We start from the raw sequence: 19,991 nt of genomic DNA on the forward strand, positions 1-19,991 counted from the left end.
TTTTCTTTGGTCTTGCTTTACTAGTTAAAATGTGATGATGCATTTTTCATGTAATAAAAATGAATGATGAAATAAAGTTAAGGACTTACAAAGAAATAATACGTGGACAAGATGCGGCCGGGATGCGTCCGCGCGGTGGGCGCACGGCCACCGCATTCCAGAACAGGCCCGGATATGACCTCAAATTCCTACTCAAAGGGACAAAAATAGAATAAAACGGACGTTCGTTTGAGGCCGCGCGGTGGAGTTGGCCTTGCCTACATCTACATGCATACAAGCGCATGCGCATACAAATAGTACCCTTCTTTTGCGTGAATCAACCAGCAGACATGCCTAGCAGAACGAGCTGGGCTACGGGCTACGGCCAGAGTCTACATCAGTCGGGTGCAAAAAGGGGCAAAGCCAGTAAATGTGACGCATGCCGCTGCAGCAGGGTACGAGTGGGCAGCCTTCGAGACGAAGATATTGCCAGCATTGCCGTCGATCGGGTACGGCTGACCTGAGGATCATGTGCCATTCAGCCATTGGCCAGCCTTTCGTCGGGCCATGACGTTTGGATGGCAGGGCCATTATTCAGGCTCGGGAAGTGCTCCCCTCCTCGCCTCCTCACCATTGTGTTTTTTCTCTTGCGAGGTCCTCACCATTGTATTTCTTCTCAGAAGTTCATGCCTCGTGCCCTCACTTCAGCTGTGTTCGGAAATACACCGCTCCGTCATCAAGGAGGGGAGCGCGCGGAGTGCACTGTTTGCCGCTCTCCGTATTTCTACGGTATGCCGCTCTGCTCCGCGGCGGAGTGACGGAGCGGAGTGACTCCGAACGGAGCCTTCGTCACCGACCCCCGCTGTGTTCAACGCTCCCACCCATGTCTCCTGAGAAGCACTACTGCATGGATATCTCGTTCATTACATGCTCCCAAGCTGAGCTCCTGTATTAAAAAAATCGATTTAAATGTTTCACAAATGTTTTTATTATTTTGTGGATTTTTACTACAATCCGAAAAATCATATCCGAATTTGACTAAACGTACATTGCTAGAAGGCCTGAAAAATGCAAGCGGAGGTGTCAACTCTAGGACTTCAACTCTGATGGACTGAATATACCATTGTCCTCCTAATCCAATCACATGTAGGGTCACAATGTTGAATTTTCTTGACAATGGTCTAGTATGGATTTCTCTTCCTTTTTCTTCATGTGTGAAATGAATTTTGATCTCAAGTTTCTAAGGGTTGCAGACATATGTCTTGCGACATCCATGCAATGTTTCAGAATTTTCCGAAATATTTAAATTGATTTATTTAATGCAGGAGGATGGTTGCTTGTGATGAACGGGAGCATTTGATACTCGTCCTCTGATGGATCGAACCGACACATAATTTGCATGTAAGCACGCACGTTGTGTGTGTGTGACTTGACTTGTTAGTAATGGCGTGTCGTAGATGAAGGCAGCATTGTCGATTCTGGCACGGGCAATACAAGGGGGTGACACTCCCTGGCATAATTGAGGAATATTCAAAAACTTTAGGCATGTGTCTTTTTTTAGAAAAAGAAAACAAACATACCTTTTTTTTGAGGAATGCATATGTTACTTTGTCCCTTACTCCCTCACTTGAGTAATGCACTTTGGAAAAACGTCGACGGTGAAAAATAATACTTCCTCCTTCCATCTATATAAGGCCTAACCGCAAATTTCATTTTTCCATCTATACAAGGCCAAACGAGCTAACCAATGCATCTCCCACTGTATAGATGGAAGGAGGGAATAGGTCGTCGGAAGTGGATTAAGAGCACTCGGCGACGCAGCCCTCTGGAATCACCGCCGCTCACCTACTAGCTCGGGATCAGCGCCACCTTTTACAAAATGTTTTGTTCGTGTGAATACAAATCCAACGCGTAGAAACAAACAGTTCATACCTGTGCTTATAATGACGGATGGAAAGCGTGTGAGGTTTGGTTGTGTAAGGTGGTAATAAATGACTGTGCACTCATTTAATATGTCTGCAATTTCGTGGACAAAAAACTTGGTGGTCTTTTGGTTTGTGGGATTTGACATGGTAAAAGGTGTGTTGAGGTAAAATAGTGCACGAGAGAGGGTTGGAAATTGACGTGGCTGCAGTAAAAATGTCCGGTGTACGTGGTAGGATTTCGTACGACCATGTGCATGGAAGGGTCATATGAAAAAACCTAATGAATATCATCATTGGTGGCTAGATTGATGAAAACATTATTAAGATTAGCAATAATAGAGATTACATAGTATTTGTTGGTGAGGGAGTCCTGGATTAGGGGGTGTTCGGGTAGCCGGACTATACCTTCAGCCGGACTCCTCGACTATGAAGATACAAGATTGAAGACTTCGTCCCGTGTCCGGATGGGACTTTCCTTGGCGTGGAAGGCAAGCTTGGCGATGCGGATATTCAAGATCTTCTACCATTGTAACCGACTCTATGTAACCCTAACCCTATCCGGTGTCTATATAAACCGAAGAGTTGTAGTCCGTAGGCAATCAACTCCATATACAACAATCATACCATAGGCTAGCTTCTAGGGTTTAGCCCCCTTGATCTCGTGGTAGATCTACTCTTGTACTACCCATATCATCAATATTAATCAAGCAGGACGTAGGGTTTTACTTTCATCAAGAGGGCCCGAACCTGGGTAAAACATCGTGTTCCCTGCCTCCTGTTACCATCCGGCCTAGACGCACAGTTCGGGACCCCCTACCCGAGATTCGCCGGTTTTGACACCGACATTGGTGCTTTCATTGAGAGTTCCTCTGTGTCGTCGCCTTTAGGCCCGATGGCTCCTTTGATCATCAACAACGATACGGTCCAGGGTGAGACTTTTCTCCCCGGACAGATCTTCGTCTTCGGCGGCTTCGCTCTGCGGGCCAATTCGCTCGGCCACCTGGAGCAGATTGAAAGCTACGCCCCTGGCCATCAAGTCAGGTTTGGAAGCTTAAACTACACGGCTGACATCCGCGGAGACTTGATCTTCGACGGGTTCGAGCCACGGCCAAGCGCGTCGCACTATCTCGAGGGGCATGATCTAGCTCTGCCTCCGGACAGTGTCCTGGAGGCCGCACACGCATCGGTTCCGGCCCCTAACTCGGAGCCTATTGCGCCAATCGAGGATGAGTGGTTGGACGTCACCTCGGGGGCTGCGATCCCGAAAGCGATTGAGCCGAACGCTAGCCCCGCACTCTGCACGACCTGTGACTCCGAGGACCCGGACTCCTCCCCGGACTCCGAACCCCCCGCGCCCCTGCCAATCGAATCCGATTGGGCGCCGATAATGGAGTTCACCACCGCAGACATCTTTCAGCATTCGCCTTTTGGCGACATCCTGAATTCTCTTAAGTCTCTCTCTTTATCAGGAGAGCGCTGGCCGGACTACAGTTAGCAAGGGTGGGATACGGACGATGAGGAAATTCAAAGCCCACCCACCACCCACTTTGTAGCCACTGTCGATGATGTAACCGACATGCTTGACTTTAGCTCCGAAGACATCGACGGCATGGACGACGATGTAGGAGAACGAACAGGAACCAGCACATGTAGGGCGCTGGAAGGCCACCTCGTCATATGACATATATATAATGGATACTCCAAAAGATGGAGATGGCGATGGAACAGTGGGGGATGACGCCCCCAAGAAACAGCCAAAGCGCCGGCGTCAGCGGCGCCGCTCTAAATCCCGCCAAAGCAAAAACGGTGATTTCGGCACGGGAGATAATACTACCCCGGATAGCGCCGAAGAACACCCACCTCAGCAAGATTCGGCACATGAAGATGGAGAAGCCAGCCCTCATGAGAGAGCGGCAGACCAAGAGGTCGAGGATGATAACTATACGCCTCCCTCCGAAGACGAGGCACGCCTCGATGACGACGAATTCGTCATACCATCAGACCCCGCCGAACAAGAGCGTTTTAAACGCAGGCTTTTAGCCACGGCAATCAGCCTCAAGAAAAAGCAGCAACAGCTTAGAGCTGCCCAAGAGTTGCTAGCTGACAGATGGACTGAAGTCCTTGCGGCCGAAGAGTATGAACTCGAATGCCCCTCCAAGAGTTACCCGAAGCGCAGGCCGCTACCCCGATCAGAGGAGGAAGCACCACATCACCAGCGCATGACATGGCAGACCGGCCATCTCGCGGCCGCGACAGAGAGGCCTCTCGGCCCTCCACCAAAGCCATGCCCCGACGCCGCTCAACTAAGGCACGGGAAAATGCGCCCGACCTACGAGACATACTGGAGGATAAGGCAAGACAAACAAGATCGATCTACGGATCGTGCAGGCACCCTACGGCATGTGACAATGATCTTCACGCCGGATACAACAAATCCGGCCGGGCCGAACACAACAGACATAGCTCTTCCGAGCTGCGTCGTGATATAGCCCAGTACAGAGGCGCCGCACACCCGCTATGCTTCACGAATGAAGTAATGGATCATAAAATCCCAGAGGGTTTCAAACCCGTAAACATCGAATCATACGATGGCACAACAGATCCGGCGGTATAGATCGAGGATTATCTCCTTCACATCCACATGGCACGCGGCGATGATCTACACACCATCAAATACCTCCCGCTCAAACTTAAAGGACCGGCCCGACATTGGCTTAACAGCTTGCCAGCAGACTCAATCGGTTCTTGGGAGGACCTGGAAGCCGCATTCCTCGACAACTTCCAGGGCACTTACGTGCGACCGCCGGATGCCGACGACTTAAGCCACATAATTCAGCAGTCAGAGGAATCGGCCAGACAATTCTGGACACGGTTCCTAACAAAGAAAAACCAGATAGTCGACTGTCCGGACGCAGAGGCCCTAGCAACCTTCAAGCATAACATCCGCGATGAGTGGCTTGCCCGGCACCTGGGACATGAAAAGCCAAAATCCATGGCAGCCCTCACGACACTCATGACCCGCTTTTGCGCGGGAGAAGACAGCTGACTAGCTCGCAGTAACAACTTATCAAAGAACCCTGGTAATTCGGATACCAAGGACAAAAGTGGCAGGACACATCGGAATAAGCAAAAATGCCGCGTTAACAGCGACAGCAATGAAGACACGGCAGTCAACGCAGGATTCAAAGGCTATAAATCCGGTCAGTGGAAAAAGCCATTCAAAAAGAATACTCAGGGCCCGTCCAGTTTGGACCGAATACTCGATCGCTTGTGCCAGATACATGGCACCCCCGAAAGGCCAGCCAATCACACTAACAGGGATTGTTGGGTGTTCAAGCAGGCAGGCAAGTTAAGGGCCGAAAACAGAGACAAGGGGCGGCACAGCGACGACGAGGAGCCCAAGCCGCCGAACAACAATGGATAGAAGGGCTTTCCCCCACAAGTGCGGACGGTGAACATGATATACGCAACCCACATTCCCAAGCGGGAGCGGAAGCGTGCGCTACGGGACGTATACGCGATAGAGCCAGTCGCCCCAAAGTTCAACCCATGGCCCCCCTGCCCGATCACTTTTGATCGAAGGGACCATCTCACTAGCATCCGTCATGGCGGCTTTGCCGCATTGGTTCTCGACCCAATCATCGACGGATTTCATCTCACAAGAGTCCTCATGGACGGCGGCAGTAGCCTGAACCTGCTTTATCAGGATACAGTGCGGAAAATGGGCATAGATCCCTCAAGGATTAAGCCCACAACAATGACCTTTAAAGGCGTTATACCAGGTGTAGAAGCCAACTGTACAGGCTCAGTAACACTTGACGTGGTCTTCGGATCCCCGGACAATTTCCGAAGCGAAGAGTTAATCTTCGATATAGTCCCGTTTCGCAGTGGCTATCACGCCCTGCTCGGACGAACCGCATCCGCAAAGTTCAATGCGGTGCCGCACTACGCATATCTCAAGCTCAAGATGCCAGGCCCTCGAGGAGTAATTACGGTCAACGGAAACACCGAACGCTCCCTCCGTACGGAGGAGCATACGGCGGCTCTCGCAGGGGAGGTACAAAGTAGCCTTCTCAGGCAATTCTACAGTCCGGCCATTAAAAAGCCAGACACTGCCAAGCGCGCCCGGAGTAACCCACAGCAGGACCGCCTGGCACACTCTGAGCAAGCGTAGCAATGCGGCCCCAACCCCAGCTTTCGTGACATAGCGAAACCAGTACCTCGCGTACATAACTACGCCCTTGAAATACCATGGGCACAGGGGAAGGGGCACAATAACGGCATGCCCAAAATACGGCTTAAAACGTACTAGGGGCTGCCAGATTCTTTTTTTTAATTTTTTCTTACTTTCAGGACTCCATACTTCGGACGACCTGTTCGGCAATTCGCCTGCCGCACAAACGATGCAAGATCCAGGGAGACAGACAAGCCGTGCCGCATTATGGAACTCCCAAGTGGTCTCTGTTACGAGCGGTATACCTGTTTTAAATACAATTCTGCGGCCTGCCCCTGGTCAGGACATACTGAATAGTCCAATATCTTTTGCTTACCGCACTATTTGCATCGTTCGGCTTTGATAAATAGCCTCTCTATAGACAATGCTTAGCTTCTTGTCTATTTTTTGCATTATCCTCTTTTCACATATATGTTTATTAAATGACATGATTGCACCCGTACACCATGGTACGGCAAACACGCCAAGGGCTTCAGTACCCCTCATTATGGTGTGAGAAGTCCGTACACTTTCACAAGTGCGGCACCCCGAACTTATAGCACTATATGCATCAGCTCCGAATCATGATTTGGGTCAATAGTTGGGTTTGCCCGGCTCCTATGTTTTGGTGCCTTACGTTCCGCTATATCGGCTAAGATAGCACTAGGAGAACCACTGCGATTGTGCCCCGGTTTAGCTGGGTTAAGCACCTCAGTGGAGAAAGTTAAAACTGACTGTCATGATGAGGCGAGAGACCGGTCGTTGTTCGAGAGGTTTTTCGAGTCCCTAAAGACTTATGCCGCTTCGAGCGAGGAGCTGGCTTTGTCCGGCCAAGGCGTGGATAGCGCCCCGAACTCGGTCTTGCGAATTAAGGGCTTCGCCGAAATTTAAAATTATAGAGTTCTATGGCTAAGTGAGAGTGTTCAAGCATTATAGTCTGATTGCCTGGTTCGTTGTGCTGAGCGCCTCCCTTGAAGGACCCAACTATGGGAAAAAGAGCGCTCAGGTTTATCCCGAACACCCCAGCACTAGCGGCATGGGGGCAGAAGCCGACGACTGGCCATCTCTCAATTTTTTGATAAACGGCCGCACAGAAAGTAATATTTTAAATTCAATAAGCATTGCTTAGCGCATATGAACAAGTTTTCAGCGCACAAGATAAACACGAGCGAGTTCATTCAAAAATCACATCCTTGGTACATTCATCCGCCACAAGGCGGGCACCTGCAAGAACATCCTTGTAGTAGTTCTCGGGCTTGCGATGCTCCTTCCCCGGTGGCGGCCCGTCCTTCACAAGCTTCTCATCGTCCAGCTTACCCCAGTGCACCTTCGCACGGGCAAGGGCCCGACGGGCACCTTCGATGCAGACGGAGCGCTTGATGACCTCGAGCCTCAGACAGGCCTCCACCAGCCGCCGCACCAGCCCAAAATAGCTCCCAGGCAGGGCCTCTCCGGGCCACAGCCGAACTATGAGGCCCTTCATGGCCTGTTTGGCCGCCTTGTGGAGCTCGACCAGCTGTTTCAGCTGGTCGCTCAAAGCCACAGGGTGTCCGGCCTCAGAATACTGAGACCAGAACACCTTCTCCGCGGAGCTGCCCTCTTCAGCTCGGTAGAATGCGGCGGCGGCGGATACGCTGCGGGGAAGATCTGCGAATGCCCCTGGAGGGCTCTTGATTCGGGTAAGTAACAAGTAGTTTACTTTTATATTTCTGCTTTGCATAAAGAATGCCTTACCCGCTGCTATCTTCCTCATCTCCTCCAACTCTTGGAGGGCCTTTTGGGCTTTGGCCTTGGCAGACTTGGCAGTCTCAAGGGCCGTCGCGAGCTCGGATGCTTGCGCCTTTGACTCAAGCTCCAAACTCTCATATTTTTTCATAAGAGCCTGAAGCTCTTGCTGTACCTCGCCGACCTGAACCCCAAGTCTGTCTCGCTCGGTGCGCTCCGTGGCCGTTTTCTTTTCGGCCTCAGACAGCGCCTGCTTAAGGGTCGCCACCTCAGTCGTGGCCCCTACAATAAGCAGTACAATCCCGTTATTTTTTCTTTTTGCAATCGCGCCTTTTTATAGGCACTTTTTCTGTAAGGTATTTCTTACCTTCTTTCTCATCGAGCTGCCGCTTGGCAAGGCCGAGCTCTTGCTCGGTCCGCTCGAGGTCCTGCTTCAGGACACCCACCTCCGCAGTCAGTGCGGCGGTGGATAGCAGCGACGCCTGCATACGCATATTGACTCTTTTTGTTAGACTCCTGCGAAACTTAATAGATCCACTATTCGGCTTTTCTTTCCGAACGCCAAACAGAGCATCAGGGGCTACTGTCTATGCGGTAATATTTTTACATATTTTTACTTACCTCGAAGCCTGTTACAAGGCTAGCGCAAGCTTCAGTCAGTCCGCTCTTGGCGGACTGAACCTTCCGGATCATCGTACTCATAATAGTACGGTGCCCCTCGTCGATGGAGGCGCCGTCAAGCACCTCCAGCAGATTGTCCGGCACCTCCGGTTGGACGGAGGCCGCCGGCTTAGAAGGCTTGCTCCTCTTGGAAGGAGTTCGCCTACCGCGGTCCAGAACTGTGGAAGATTCCGGCATGGTGTCTGGCACAAAGCCGGACTTGGAGCCCTGGGGGCCTTATCCCCTTCCCTCCTGGAGTCCGGGAGGTTGCCCTGCGGCTCCTCCAGGACCACCTCCTCCTGCCCCGGAGCTTGTCGCGATGCCACTTCGGCGTCGTCTGCAGTGCGGGGGGAGGCAGCGGGCGGAACTGAGTTCACGTCCGATGAGTCCAGGGAGCCGCCCGACGATTCGTCGAATTCGGCCCGGGGCAGACTGCATAATTACATTCGACATTAAGGAAAGTTGTGCAACAAATCAACATCATGAGTTATTCTGATATCCGAACTTACGATTTCGCCGGACGCTTGGCCCTGTTTGGCCACTCCTCTTTGCCCTCTTCGGCGTTGGGGGCGTAGTCCGGTGGAGGGGTCTTCCTTTTTCTAGACCCCTCGGCCTTCTCCGTTGAGGCGGCCTTCCTCTTCTCTCCTCCCTCCGCTGGGGGGGGAGAGTTTTCTTCTTCCTCCTCCTCGTTTTCGCGGGAGGAGGGCGTCTCGGACTCGTCCGACATCACCATGTTACGGGCACTCTTTCGAGTCCCCGTGGTCTTCTTCTTCTTGGCCTTCTTCTCCGACACCACATAAGGCGCCGGAACCAGCAGCTTCACTAATAGAGCTGGGGCTGGGTCTTCGGGCAGCGGAGCCGGACAGTTAATCGGTCCGGATATCACCCGCCAAGCCTGTCAAAGGTAAGGGAGTTTAGATCCCGCATAGAGTCAAACTATGAAGAAAGCTTAACATCCTGTAAAAGGTGAAGATAGCTCACCTCGCTAGCGTGACACTGCGAGCTGTATCCGCGGTCCTCGGAAGCGGATGCGGGAGCCTCGGCGCCCTTGAATAGCACCTTCTAGGCATCTTCGTACGTCGTGTCGAAGAGCCTGCTAAGGGTTTGGTGCTGCGCCGGGTCGAACTCCCACAGATTAAAATCCCGTTGTTGGCACGGGAGGATCCGGCGGACGAGCATAACCTGGATTACATTAACAAGCCGGATTGGCTTGTTCACCAGGGACTGGATGCATGTTTGTAATCCGGTCACCTTTTTTTCGTCACCCCACGACAGGTCCGTCTCTTTCCAGGACATAAGCCGCGTGGGGGGTCCGGATTGGAACTCGGGGGCTGCGGTCCATTTCGGATCGCGTGGCTCGGTGATGTAAAACCACCCGGATTGCCACCCCTTTAGGGTCTCCACAAAAGAGCCCTCGAACCATAGGACGTTGGCCATCTTGCCCGCCATGGAGCCTCCGCACTCCGCCTGGCTGCCGCGCACCACCTTGGGCTTGACGTTGAAGGTCTTGAGCCAGAGGCCGAAATGAGGGCGGACGCGGAGGAAAGCCTCGCACACGAGATAAACGCCGAGATGTTGAGGATGAAGTTCGGGGCCAGATCATGGAAATCCAGGCCGTAATAGAACATGAGCCCCGGACAAATGGGTGGAGTGGAAAACCCAGTCCGCGAAGGAAGTGGGGGAGAAATACTACCCTCTCATGGGGCCTTGGGGTGGGGAGAAGCTGCCCCTCTTCGGGAAGCCGGTGCGCGATGTCCTTGGACAGGTATCCGGCCTTCCTTAGCTTCTTGATTTTGCCCTCCGTGGCGGAGGAGACCATCCACTTGCCTCCCGCTCCGGACATTGCTGGAGAAGGTTGAGGTGGGAAGTGCGGGCTTGGGCGCTGGAGCTCGGGTGCGCAAGAGATGGATAGGCAAAGGAGGAAGAAGGCGTAGGTAAAAAGGTGGATCCTTGTCCCCTTATATGGGCGGATGCGGTTGTGCGTCCCCACCTGCCTAGTAAAACTCCCTTGCCTCCCAAGCGCCGTGATAAGTGGCACGGTTGGGTTACCCACGTCCGTATTGATGAGAATCCCGTAAAAGGAGGATACACGATCTCTGCTTTGACAAGACGTGCCAAGGAAACCGCCTCGCAAAACATGCTGAGATGAAAAAGTGAAAACGATTCGAGTGAAGGACTTGGCTGTACTGTGATGACGCACTGCGGAATACGTCAGCAGATTTGATTTGTGTTAATATTATTCTCTCTATGGCAATATGTGGAAGCTTATTTTGCAGAGCCGGACACTACTCTTTGTGTTTACAATCTTCTATGAAGGACTTGGAGGAGGAACCCGCCTTGCAATGCCGAAGACAATTTGCGCACCGGACTCGTTGTCTTTGAAGCCTGGTTCAGGGGCTACTGAGGGAGTCCTGGATTAGGGGGTGTTCGGGTAGCCGGACTATACTTTCAGCCGGACTCCTGGACTATGAAGATACAAGATTGAAGACTTCGTCCCGTGTCCGGATGGGACTTTCCTTGGCGTGGAAGGCAATCTTGGCGATGCGGATATTCAAAATCTCCTACTATTGTAACCGACTCTATGTAGTCCTAACCCTATCCGGTGTCTATATAAACCGGAGGGTTGTAGTCCGTAGGCAATCAACTCCATATACAACAATCATACCGTAGGCTAGCTTCTAGGGTTTAGCCTCCTTGATCTCGTGGTAGATCTACTCTTGTACTACCCATATCATCAATATTAATCAAGCAGGACGTAGGGTTTTACCTCCATCAAGAGGGCCCGAACCTGGGTAAAACATCGTGTTCCCTGCCTCCTGTTACCATCCGGCCTAGACGCACAGTTCGGGACCCCCTACCCGAGATCCGCCGGTTTTGACATCGATAGTTGGCCATTGTCTGTCAGTTTATGACAGATGACATTAATGCCCTAGATTAGATACAAATCAATCTAGACTTAACCTTGTGACATGATATAACTATTTTGTAATACTGATGTGGTAACATGGCCTGGATGTGCTGACTAGCAGGGTGATGACGATGCGATGGAATTTCCTGTCTACGGTAACATGAAATGGATTGAAGAGGCAGGTGCATGCATTAACATGAAATAGGTGGTTGGGCGTTGGTAGTTGAGTTCAATCTCTGTGATAAGGACAGAGACTTTGCTCTCCGGGGACAGAAGCGCGTGGACCTCACTTTTGATATACGGAACAGTGAAAAGCGCATACGATCTGAATATGTTATGAATACAGTGGGGCTACTTTAGTGTGTGCAGATCCCAAGACGCCTGCATGGTCAGGATTCCGATGAGCGTCGGCGCCGAGTGCTCCTATGCAATTTCGATAGGTCGCCGCTTTAAAATGAGAATAGTAAACTAAATGTCGAATTTTGAGACTCTTTTCTCTAAAATCCAAGTGGTGTCCAAGTAGTGGCAAACTGGGACGAAATAGATTTAAGAACGTTTTCCTTCACCAAAAATCTCACGTATGTAGACAGTTCATGAATGTTTGTTGACAAAATATATCAGATTTGCTAGATTTGTCACTATTTTTTTACTGTTTATGAGGGAGCATTTGAGTTTGCGAGTAGAAATTCCATGTCCCTTCATGGTTAGTTTCAATACAAAAGACTAATTGAGACGACGAAATTAACATAAGCTTTCTTAAACTGCCAGAGATGACAATTAGTAGGTTTTCTTAGTTTATGGAAAGATATTGAGAAATTTGAATGGTGATACCGCTTAAACACTCCAGAGGTCACTGGATCTTAGACAGCGAGTCTCGTATAGCAAGGAAACGGATCACTCTCCTGCTACCCTCCTGACTACCTCCGCGGCACCTTCGCCTGGGCGAGCTCGCCGTTCGTCTCCTCCAGCTGCATCCGCAGCGCGGCGATCTCCGCCTCCCGCGTCAGCAGCTTCTCCTCCAACTCCAGAGCGTAGTCCAAGGAGAATGACACGTAGTTCGCCGCTTGCGCACAAATAATGTGAGCATGCTCCGGCGAGTGAAGAGCTTGAATTTGACACCGCCTTCTCTGGCATACCTGGAGAATCGCGACATAGCTTGACGCGACAACATCGGATGGCTCGGTCGCCGCAAACACGCGCTGCTGCGGTGGCGCGACCGCACCCTGCAGCAGCTCCCGTGCAGCCTCCCAGTCTGTGCCGTCTCCGTCGGCGAAGTCTCGTGGCTCCCGCAAGATTCCCGGCAGTGGCGAACACACGCTGGTGGGCACCAAGTGGCCACGGGCGGCAGGTGGAGCGTCCGAAGAAGGGGGACGGCCCTCCTCGCCGTTGGCCTCGTCCGGGCTACCTTTCTTCCCGCACAACGGCGATGACCCTGGCTCTGTTTTCACCTTCTTTGCCGATGCCGACGCTTGCCGGGCCATCTTCTCCGCCAGCATGGTTTTCATCATGTCGTAGACGGAGGGATCCATCCCTTCGGAATCGGTAGCAGCAGGAGTATATGAAGGCGGTGGCTGTGGTGACAGCGACTCCGGCACCGGAGATATCATGGCGGCGGAAAGATTGCTGCTGCAGAGATACGCCCCCAGATCAACGGGGGAGCCTCCGTGAGCGCGCAGCAGCTTCGCGGCCAATTTCTTGTCCTCGGCAGAGAGCACGGGGTCCATGAGCGAAATCTTGGACGGCTCGCCCCACTCCACAGAGCAAGGCCAAGGCGCCGGCGACGAGAGGAAGAAGAACGCGTGCTTCCAATCCTTGATCTCATGCGGCAAACCCGTGAAGCGCAGGCCGGAGGTGTCTTTAGATCGGAAATAGTACCAGCCTCTGCGCTTAAGGTTGAGGACGACCAGCCGGAAGAAATGGCGAAAAACAGCCAGCAGCGGCAGCGACACGCCGGCGAGGTGGCAGAGTACCACGAAGCCCGCCATGGTGCGCCAGCCGTTGGGCGCGAGCTGCGTCGGGGCGAGGCCAAGTGGGCGAGCACCTCGCGGAAGAAGGGGTGCAGCGGGACCCGCAACCCGGCCTCCAGCGCGCCCGCGTACACGCAGACGGCGCCCGGCGGCGGGGACGAGCTCGCGCGCAGGTCGCCGGCGGGGCGCGCGGCGTAGCGATCCTTGGGGACGCCGTATTTCTCGCACACCGCGTCGACCTCGTCCTGCGTGCACAGAAACAAGACGTAGTCCTCCGCGTCGGCGCGCCTCGGGGGGACGACGGCAGCGGCGTCATAGTCTACCTAAGACAATAGGCTTTGGGGGAACCGGCACAACCCTCTAGGGGTGGCCTATCACATATATATATATATATAATGAGGTGGTATACAACGTTACAATATACATATGTAAATACAGTCTAACACCCTCCCTCAATCTTAGCCACTTTCTAATGAATCTAGAAGGGTAAGATTGCGCCTGCAAGTCTCAAACTGTGGCAAAGGCAATGGCTTGGTGAAGATGTCAGCAAGTTGATCCTTGGAAGAAATAAACTTGATCTGTAGTTGCTTCTGAGAGACACGTTCACGCACAAAGTGATAGTCAACTTCAATGTGTTTCGTTCGGGCATGGAATACCGGATTTGCAGAAAGGTATGTAGCACCGATGTTATCACACCAAAGAACAGGAGGCTGTGATTGGGGTATACTTAACTCCTGAAGCAAGGACTGTACCCAGATAATCTCTGACGTGGCATTGGCCACAGCCTTATACTCAGCCTCAGTACTACTACGCGAGACAGTAGCCTGTTTCCGAGCACTCCAGGCAATCAGGTTAGAGCCAAAGAAGACAGCATAACCCCCCCGTGGATCGCCTGTCATCCGGATTGCCAGCCCAGTCTGCATCAGAATATGCTGAAAGACAACCAGAGTCAGACGGCCGAATATGCAAACCATGAGCCACCGTGAAACGAATATAGCGCAAAATCCGCTTAACAGCAGACCAATGAGTGTCACGGGGTGACTGCAGATACTGGCAGACTCGGTTAACAGCATAGGAAATGTCTGGTCGCGTGATCGTCAAGTACTGGAGCCCACCAACAATACTCCGGTACTCGGTCGCATCAGAAGAAGAAAGAAGCACACCATCAACAACATTGAGCTTATCAGTGGTAGACATGGGTGTAGTCGTCGGTTTGCACTTAAGCATCCCAGCTCGCTGCAACAAATCCAGAGAGTACTTCTTCTGCGTCATAACAAGGCCAGCAGCACGAGAAGTAACCTCCACACCAAGAAAGTAATGAAGCTTCCCAAGGTCCTTGACCGCAAAATCAGCACCAAGTGAGTGAACAAGCGCAGTAGCAGCCGACTGAGAGGAGCTGACCAAAATGATATCATCTACATAGACCAACAAGTACATAGTAACCTCAGGCCTTTGAAGAAGAAACAATGAGGAGTCAGCAGTTGATGATGCAAAACCATGAGCACGAAGAGCCATTGCAAGACGAGCATGCCAAGCACGAGGAGCCTGCTTCAGACCATAAATTGCCTTGGACAGACGACAGAGATGATCAGGGCGATCCGGATCAGAGAAACCCGGAGGCTGGCGCATGTAAACCTCCTCCGCCAAGACACCATGAAGAAAAGCATTTTGAACATCAAGCTGACGAAGAAACCAACCTCGAGTAACAGCCAGAGAGAGAAGAAGTCTGATGGTAGTAGGCTTGACCACTGGACTGAAGGTGTCTTCATAGTCAAGTCCAAAGCGCTGTCGAAAACCACGAGCAACCAGACGAGCCTTATAGCGCTCAATGGACCCATCAGAATGCCTCTTCACTTTGAAAACCCATTTGGAATCAATGACATTTACCCGTGATTGTGGAGGAACAAGAGTCCATGTCTGATTGCGAAGAAGCGCTTGATACTCCTGCTCCATGGCCTCTCTCCAATGAGGAATGCGCATAGCAGCTTGATACGTGCGTGGCTCAGAGGATGGATCTGCGAGAGCAGCAGACATGCACGCCGCTAACCAAGCAACTGTGCCATCGTGACGTTGCTTAGGCTGAAAAATGCCACTCCGACTGCGCGTATGTGGACGTAGAGCAGCAGCAGGAGCCGGCGGAGGCGAAGGTGACGGAGACGTGACGGTCGCCGGAGATGCAGGAATCACCTCAGGTGAGCTCGGGACAGACGACTCCGGGCTGCATGGCGAAGACTGGCCCGACGACAGGGGCTCAGAGGCCATGGGCGAACCGAGGGTGGGCGAGGCCAGCTCCGGTGACACCGGCCCAGACGGCCTTGGCGAGGCGAGAGCAGGCGAGGCCGGCCCTGGTGAGAAGGGCCCAGACACCCTGGGCGAGGCAGGGGCGGGCGAGGCCAGGCCTGGTGATGACTGCCCCGACGCCCTGGGCGAGACGGGGACCGAGGAGGCCGGCCCAGTCGGCGGGGTTGCAGGGCGCGACGATGGCGAAGGCAGCCCAGAAGCCAGAGGCGACCGGGCCAGGACGTCGATCGGCCGTGCATGAGCACGGAAACCGAGGCCATACAGGGGCGCCATGTGCTCCTCATGCACAACAGAAGGTGCCGAGGATGAAGGCGATGGCGATGAAGAGGAAGACGGCGCTTCCAGAATCTCCAAACGAGCCCCACGACCAGTGCCTGCACCATGGTTAGGCAACAATAGAGGAGAATATGCAACATCATCAAATTGGTCAGAAGCAACAGAGGATGAATGCATGACAGGTGGCTCGGTAGTGGACACAGGGAGTTTGGCAAAGGGAAAAACATGCTCATCAAACACAACATCCCGAGAGATGTAGACACGATTAGTGGGAACATGAAGACATTTGTATCCTTTATGAAGAGAGCTATAACCAAGAAAAACACACTTCTTGGAAAGAAACTCGAGCTTACGCTTGTTATATGGACAGAGATGGGGCCAGCAAGCACACCCAAACACCTTGAGAAAGGTGTAATCCGGTTGTTCATTAAGGAGAACTTCAATGGGAGTCTTCATATTCAAAACACGAGTGGGAGTACGATTGATGAGAAAACATGCAGTGGTGAAAGCATCACTCCAAAAACGAAACGGAACATATGCATGGGCCAAAAGAGTCAGACCAGCTTCAACAATGTGACGATGCTTACGTTCTATTGAACCATTCTGCTGATGTGTATGTGGACATGCTAAACGGTGAGTGATCCCAAGCGACTGAAAGAAGGAGTTGAGGTTGCGATACTCGCCACCCCAGTCCGACTGAACATGAACAATTTTGTGCTTGAGAAGGCGTTCAACATGTTTTTGGAACTGAACAAAAATGTCAAACACATCAGATTTACGTTTGATAAGATAAAGCCAGGTAAAGCGGCTGTAAGCATCAACAAAACTGATATAATAATTATGACCACTAACAGAAGTCTGAGCAGGACCCCATACATCTGAAAACACAAGTTCTAAAGGATGTTTCACCTCACGACTGGACTCCGAAAAAGGAAGTTGATGACTCTTCCCCTGCTGACAAGCATCACACACTGCTACATCTTTATTACTAGACACACTAGGAAGCTCATGACGACGCAAAACATGCCGGACAATAGGTGTGGCCGGGTGACCAAGACGAGCATGCCACTGTGACGGAGATACCCGAACTCCACTGAAGACGCGAGCGACGCTAGGATGCTCCAGACGATAGAGACCTTGGCAGAGCCGCCCACTAAGAAGAATGTCCCTCGTGCCCCGATCCTTAGTAAAAAGATCAAAAGGATGAAATTCACAAAGCACATTATTATCACGAGTGAGTTTAGGAACTGAAAGAAGATTACGTGTCACAGATGGAACTGGAAGAACATTGCGAAGTTGAAGACTCCTATTGACATGTCTAGTGAGAAGTGATGCTTGACCAATATGAGAGATGTGCATACCTGCTCCATTGGCGGTGTGGATCTTGTCGGAGCCATGGTAGGGTTCACGAGTGTGAAGCTTCCCCATCTCACTGGTCAGGTGCTCTGTCGCCCCAGAGTCCATGTACCAGTGGGGATCAATGGAGTAGGACTGAGTGTGTCCCTGTGGCTTCTGCGGCGGCGGACGATCAACCATGGCGACCTGACGAACAAAGTTGCGTGTATCCTTCCCGTCATTGCCAAGACCAAGAAAACCCCGCTGAAAGCGCTTGTGACACTTCGAGGCCCAGTGCCCATCGCGACCACAAAGCTGGCACACACGTGGACCGCCAGCCCCTGGTAGCGTCGCAGTAGGAGGAGGGGCCGAGGCGGGTGGTGGTGACTGCCCCGAAGGAGCCCTGGATGAAGCAGAGGAGCGACCACCCTTGGTGGCGGCGTTTGCCGAGAGGGCGTCGTTGCCCCTGGATCGGCGCGTCTCGACTCGTTGCTCAGTAAGCAGGAGGCGTGAAAAGACCTCGTGTGCTGGCATGGGCGTGGAGTTGCCCCTCTCATTGATGATCTCGACTAGGGCGTCATACTCCTCATCAAGACCATTGACAATAAACGAGTTGAACTCGGAGTCGGTGAGGGGCTGTCCAATGGAGGCCAGCGTGTCCGCGAGACTCTTGACTTTGTTGTAGAACTCAGTGGCGGTGGAGTCAAGCTTCTGACACTCCCCAAGTTGGCGACGGAGCCCAGATACACGAGCCTGCGACTGTGCCGCAAACGAGCGCTCAAGAATAGTCCATGCTTCGTGGGACGTCTTGGCGAAGACAACAAGCCCAGCAACAGCCGGAGAGAGCGACCCCTGGATGGAGGAGAGGTTCGCCTGATCCTGCCTTGTCCAGACACGGTGAGCCGGATTATAGACCGGACCATGCACGCTGTCAACCAGCGCAGGAGGGCAAGGGAGAGAGCCGTCGACATAGCCAAGCAGGTAGTGACTCCCAAGAAGCGGAAGAACCTGCGCGCGCCAGAAGATGTAATTGTCCGACGACAACTTGATGGTGATGAGATGGCCGAAGTGAAACGGCGGCGGCGGCGGCTGCGATCCCATCGAGGAGACTGGCTGAGGTGAGAACACCGTGGAGACAGTCGGAGGGGCAGCCGGCGCGGTGACAGAGGGCGCGATGGCCGCGGTTGGCGCCGCGAAGCCTGCCAGCGCGACGTCCTCCGCCACCAGCGGCGCAGTGGCCGAGGGCGCGACAGCCGCGGTTGACGGGGCGGCTGCGGTGTGGGCCACAAGCGCCTGCCCGGGCGAAGTAGCAGCCGGCGGGAGCGCGAAGAGGGAGCCGACGCTCCGTGTCCCGATCGGCGCCTGAAGGGAGGCGGCATCCAGCGGCCTCGAGAGAAGTGCCGCGAGGGAGGCCGGCAGAAAACCGGTGGCGGTGGAGCCGGACGCAGCGGCGGACGTCATAGCAGTCGGGCGACGGCGGCGGCGGGCGCGGCGGCGGCGGCGGTTTAGGGTTTTTAGGCGGAAGCGGACGTAACCTAGCGTGATACCACGTAAGACAATAGGCTTTGGGGGAACCGGCACAACCCTCTAGGGGTGGCCTATCACATATATATATAATAAGGTGGTATACAACGTTACAATATACACATGTAAATACAGTCTAACAGTCTAGGAGGACGAGGAGTTGGAGGAGGGAGAAGACATCGCGGGCGTGGGTGCTCGTCTAGGAGGAGGGGAGGAGGACGGGAGACTCTGCTTTGTCTTGCCGAGGAGCTTTTCCTTGTGGACTGTACAGTCAAGTCACAGTCCAGCTGTGTGAACTCCGAACGAGAAAAGAGATTCTATGATATTCATCTTGTAGGAGATTCGTGCACTTATCCCATGTAATCATTCTTTTATCTATAGCCATCGGTCAACTTTATGAAGCAATGCTGCAGCAGAGTACTATGCTAGGTGGATGCACTATATTCCTACTAGTTCTCTCTCCGACACACTAGTATATGGATTTTATTTTCAATCTTATAAACTTTAAACAAATATATTTTTAAAATAAATATAGGATGAATAATCTGTATGAATGTGTGTCTTTCTTTCAATGATATGTTCGAAACAAATTCAATATTTAATATTTTTGCCAGTTTTGAATTTTGAGTTTTTGAAACACAGTGAAACATGTGCAAAAATAGATTATTACATGATGATGGTTTTCACGTGGATATGTAACTACGTTTGTTTTCTTGCACACAATAGTAAGTTTAATAACAATGAAAAATAACGTCTACAAATTGGCATAAAACAAGGCTAACAATCATTGTTTTTATTGTTTCATCAACTTTTAAAATTCATATTTAAAAAAAAGATCTCATCGCCAGGAACGGAAATATGTAAGATCATAAATAAACAAAATTATTTAAAAACTACGACAGTTTTAAATATGAGACTGAACTTAAAATGCATCAGTGGATTGAGGAGAGAGAGGGAGAATCTAGGGGGGCTGTAGGGGATAGGATGGAGTAGGTGTGCTCGCTGTCATAATGTAGGTTATGTTGTTCCATGCACGGGATCTCCCGTGCATGGTAGAAAAACCAGTCTCGACTCTAAACAGATAGTTCTGATTTTTTTGCATGCAGAAGAGAGAGATAGAGTGCATGCGGAGAAACAAACCTGCCCAACTGGGCCGTGCCCGTTAGCACGAGCGCTAC

General features: G+C 52.1%; 1 pseudogene; it reads right to left on the bottom strand.

Annotated features, from left to right (window-relative positions):
• Positions 1-12,327: 12,327 nt before the first annotated feature.
• The window catches only part of LOC119333186, a 10,847-nt pseudogene continuing 3,183 nt past the window's right edge, over positions 12,328-19,991 (bottom strand).

This window comes from Triticum dicoccoides, chromosome 7A (genome assembly GCF_002162155.2).
Source record: "Triticum dicoccoides isolate Atlit2015 ecotype Zavitan chromosome 7A, WEW_v2.0, whole genome shotgun sequence".
Taxonomy (NCBI): domain Eukaryota; kingdom Viridiplantae; phylum Streptophyta; class Magnoliopsida; order Poales; family Poaceae; genus Triticum; species Triticum dicoccoides.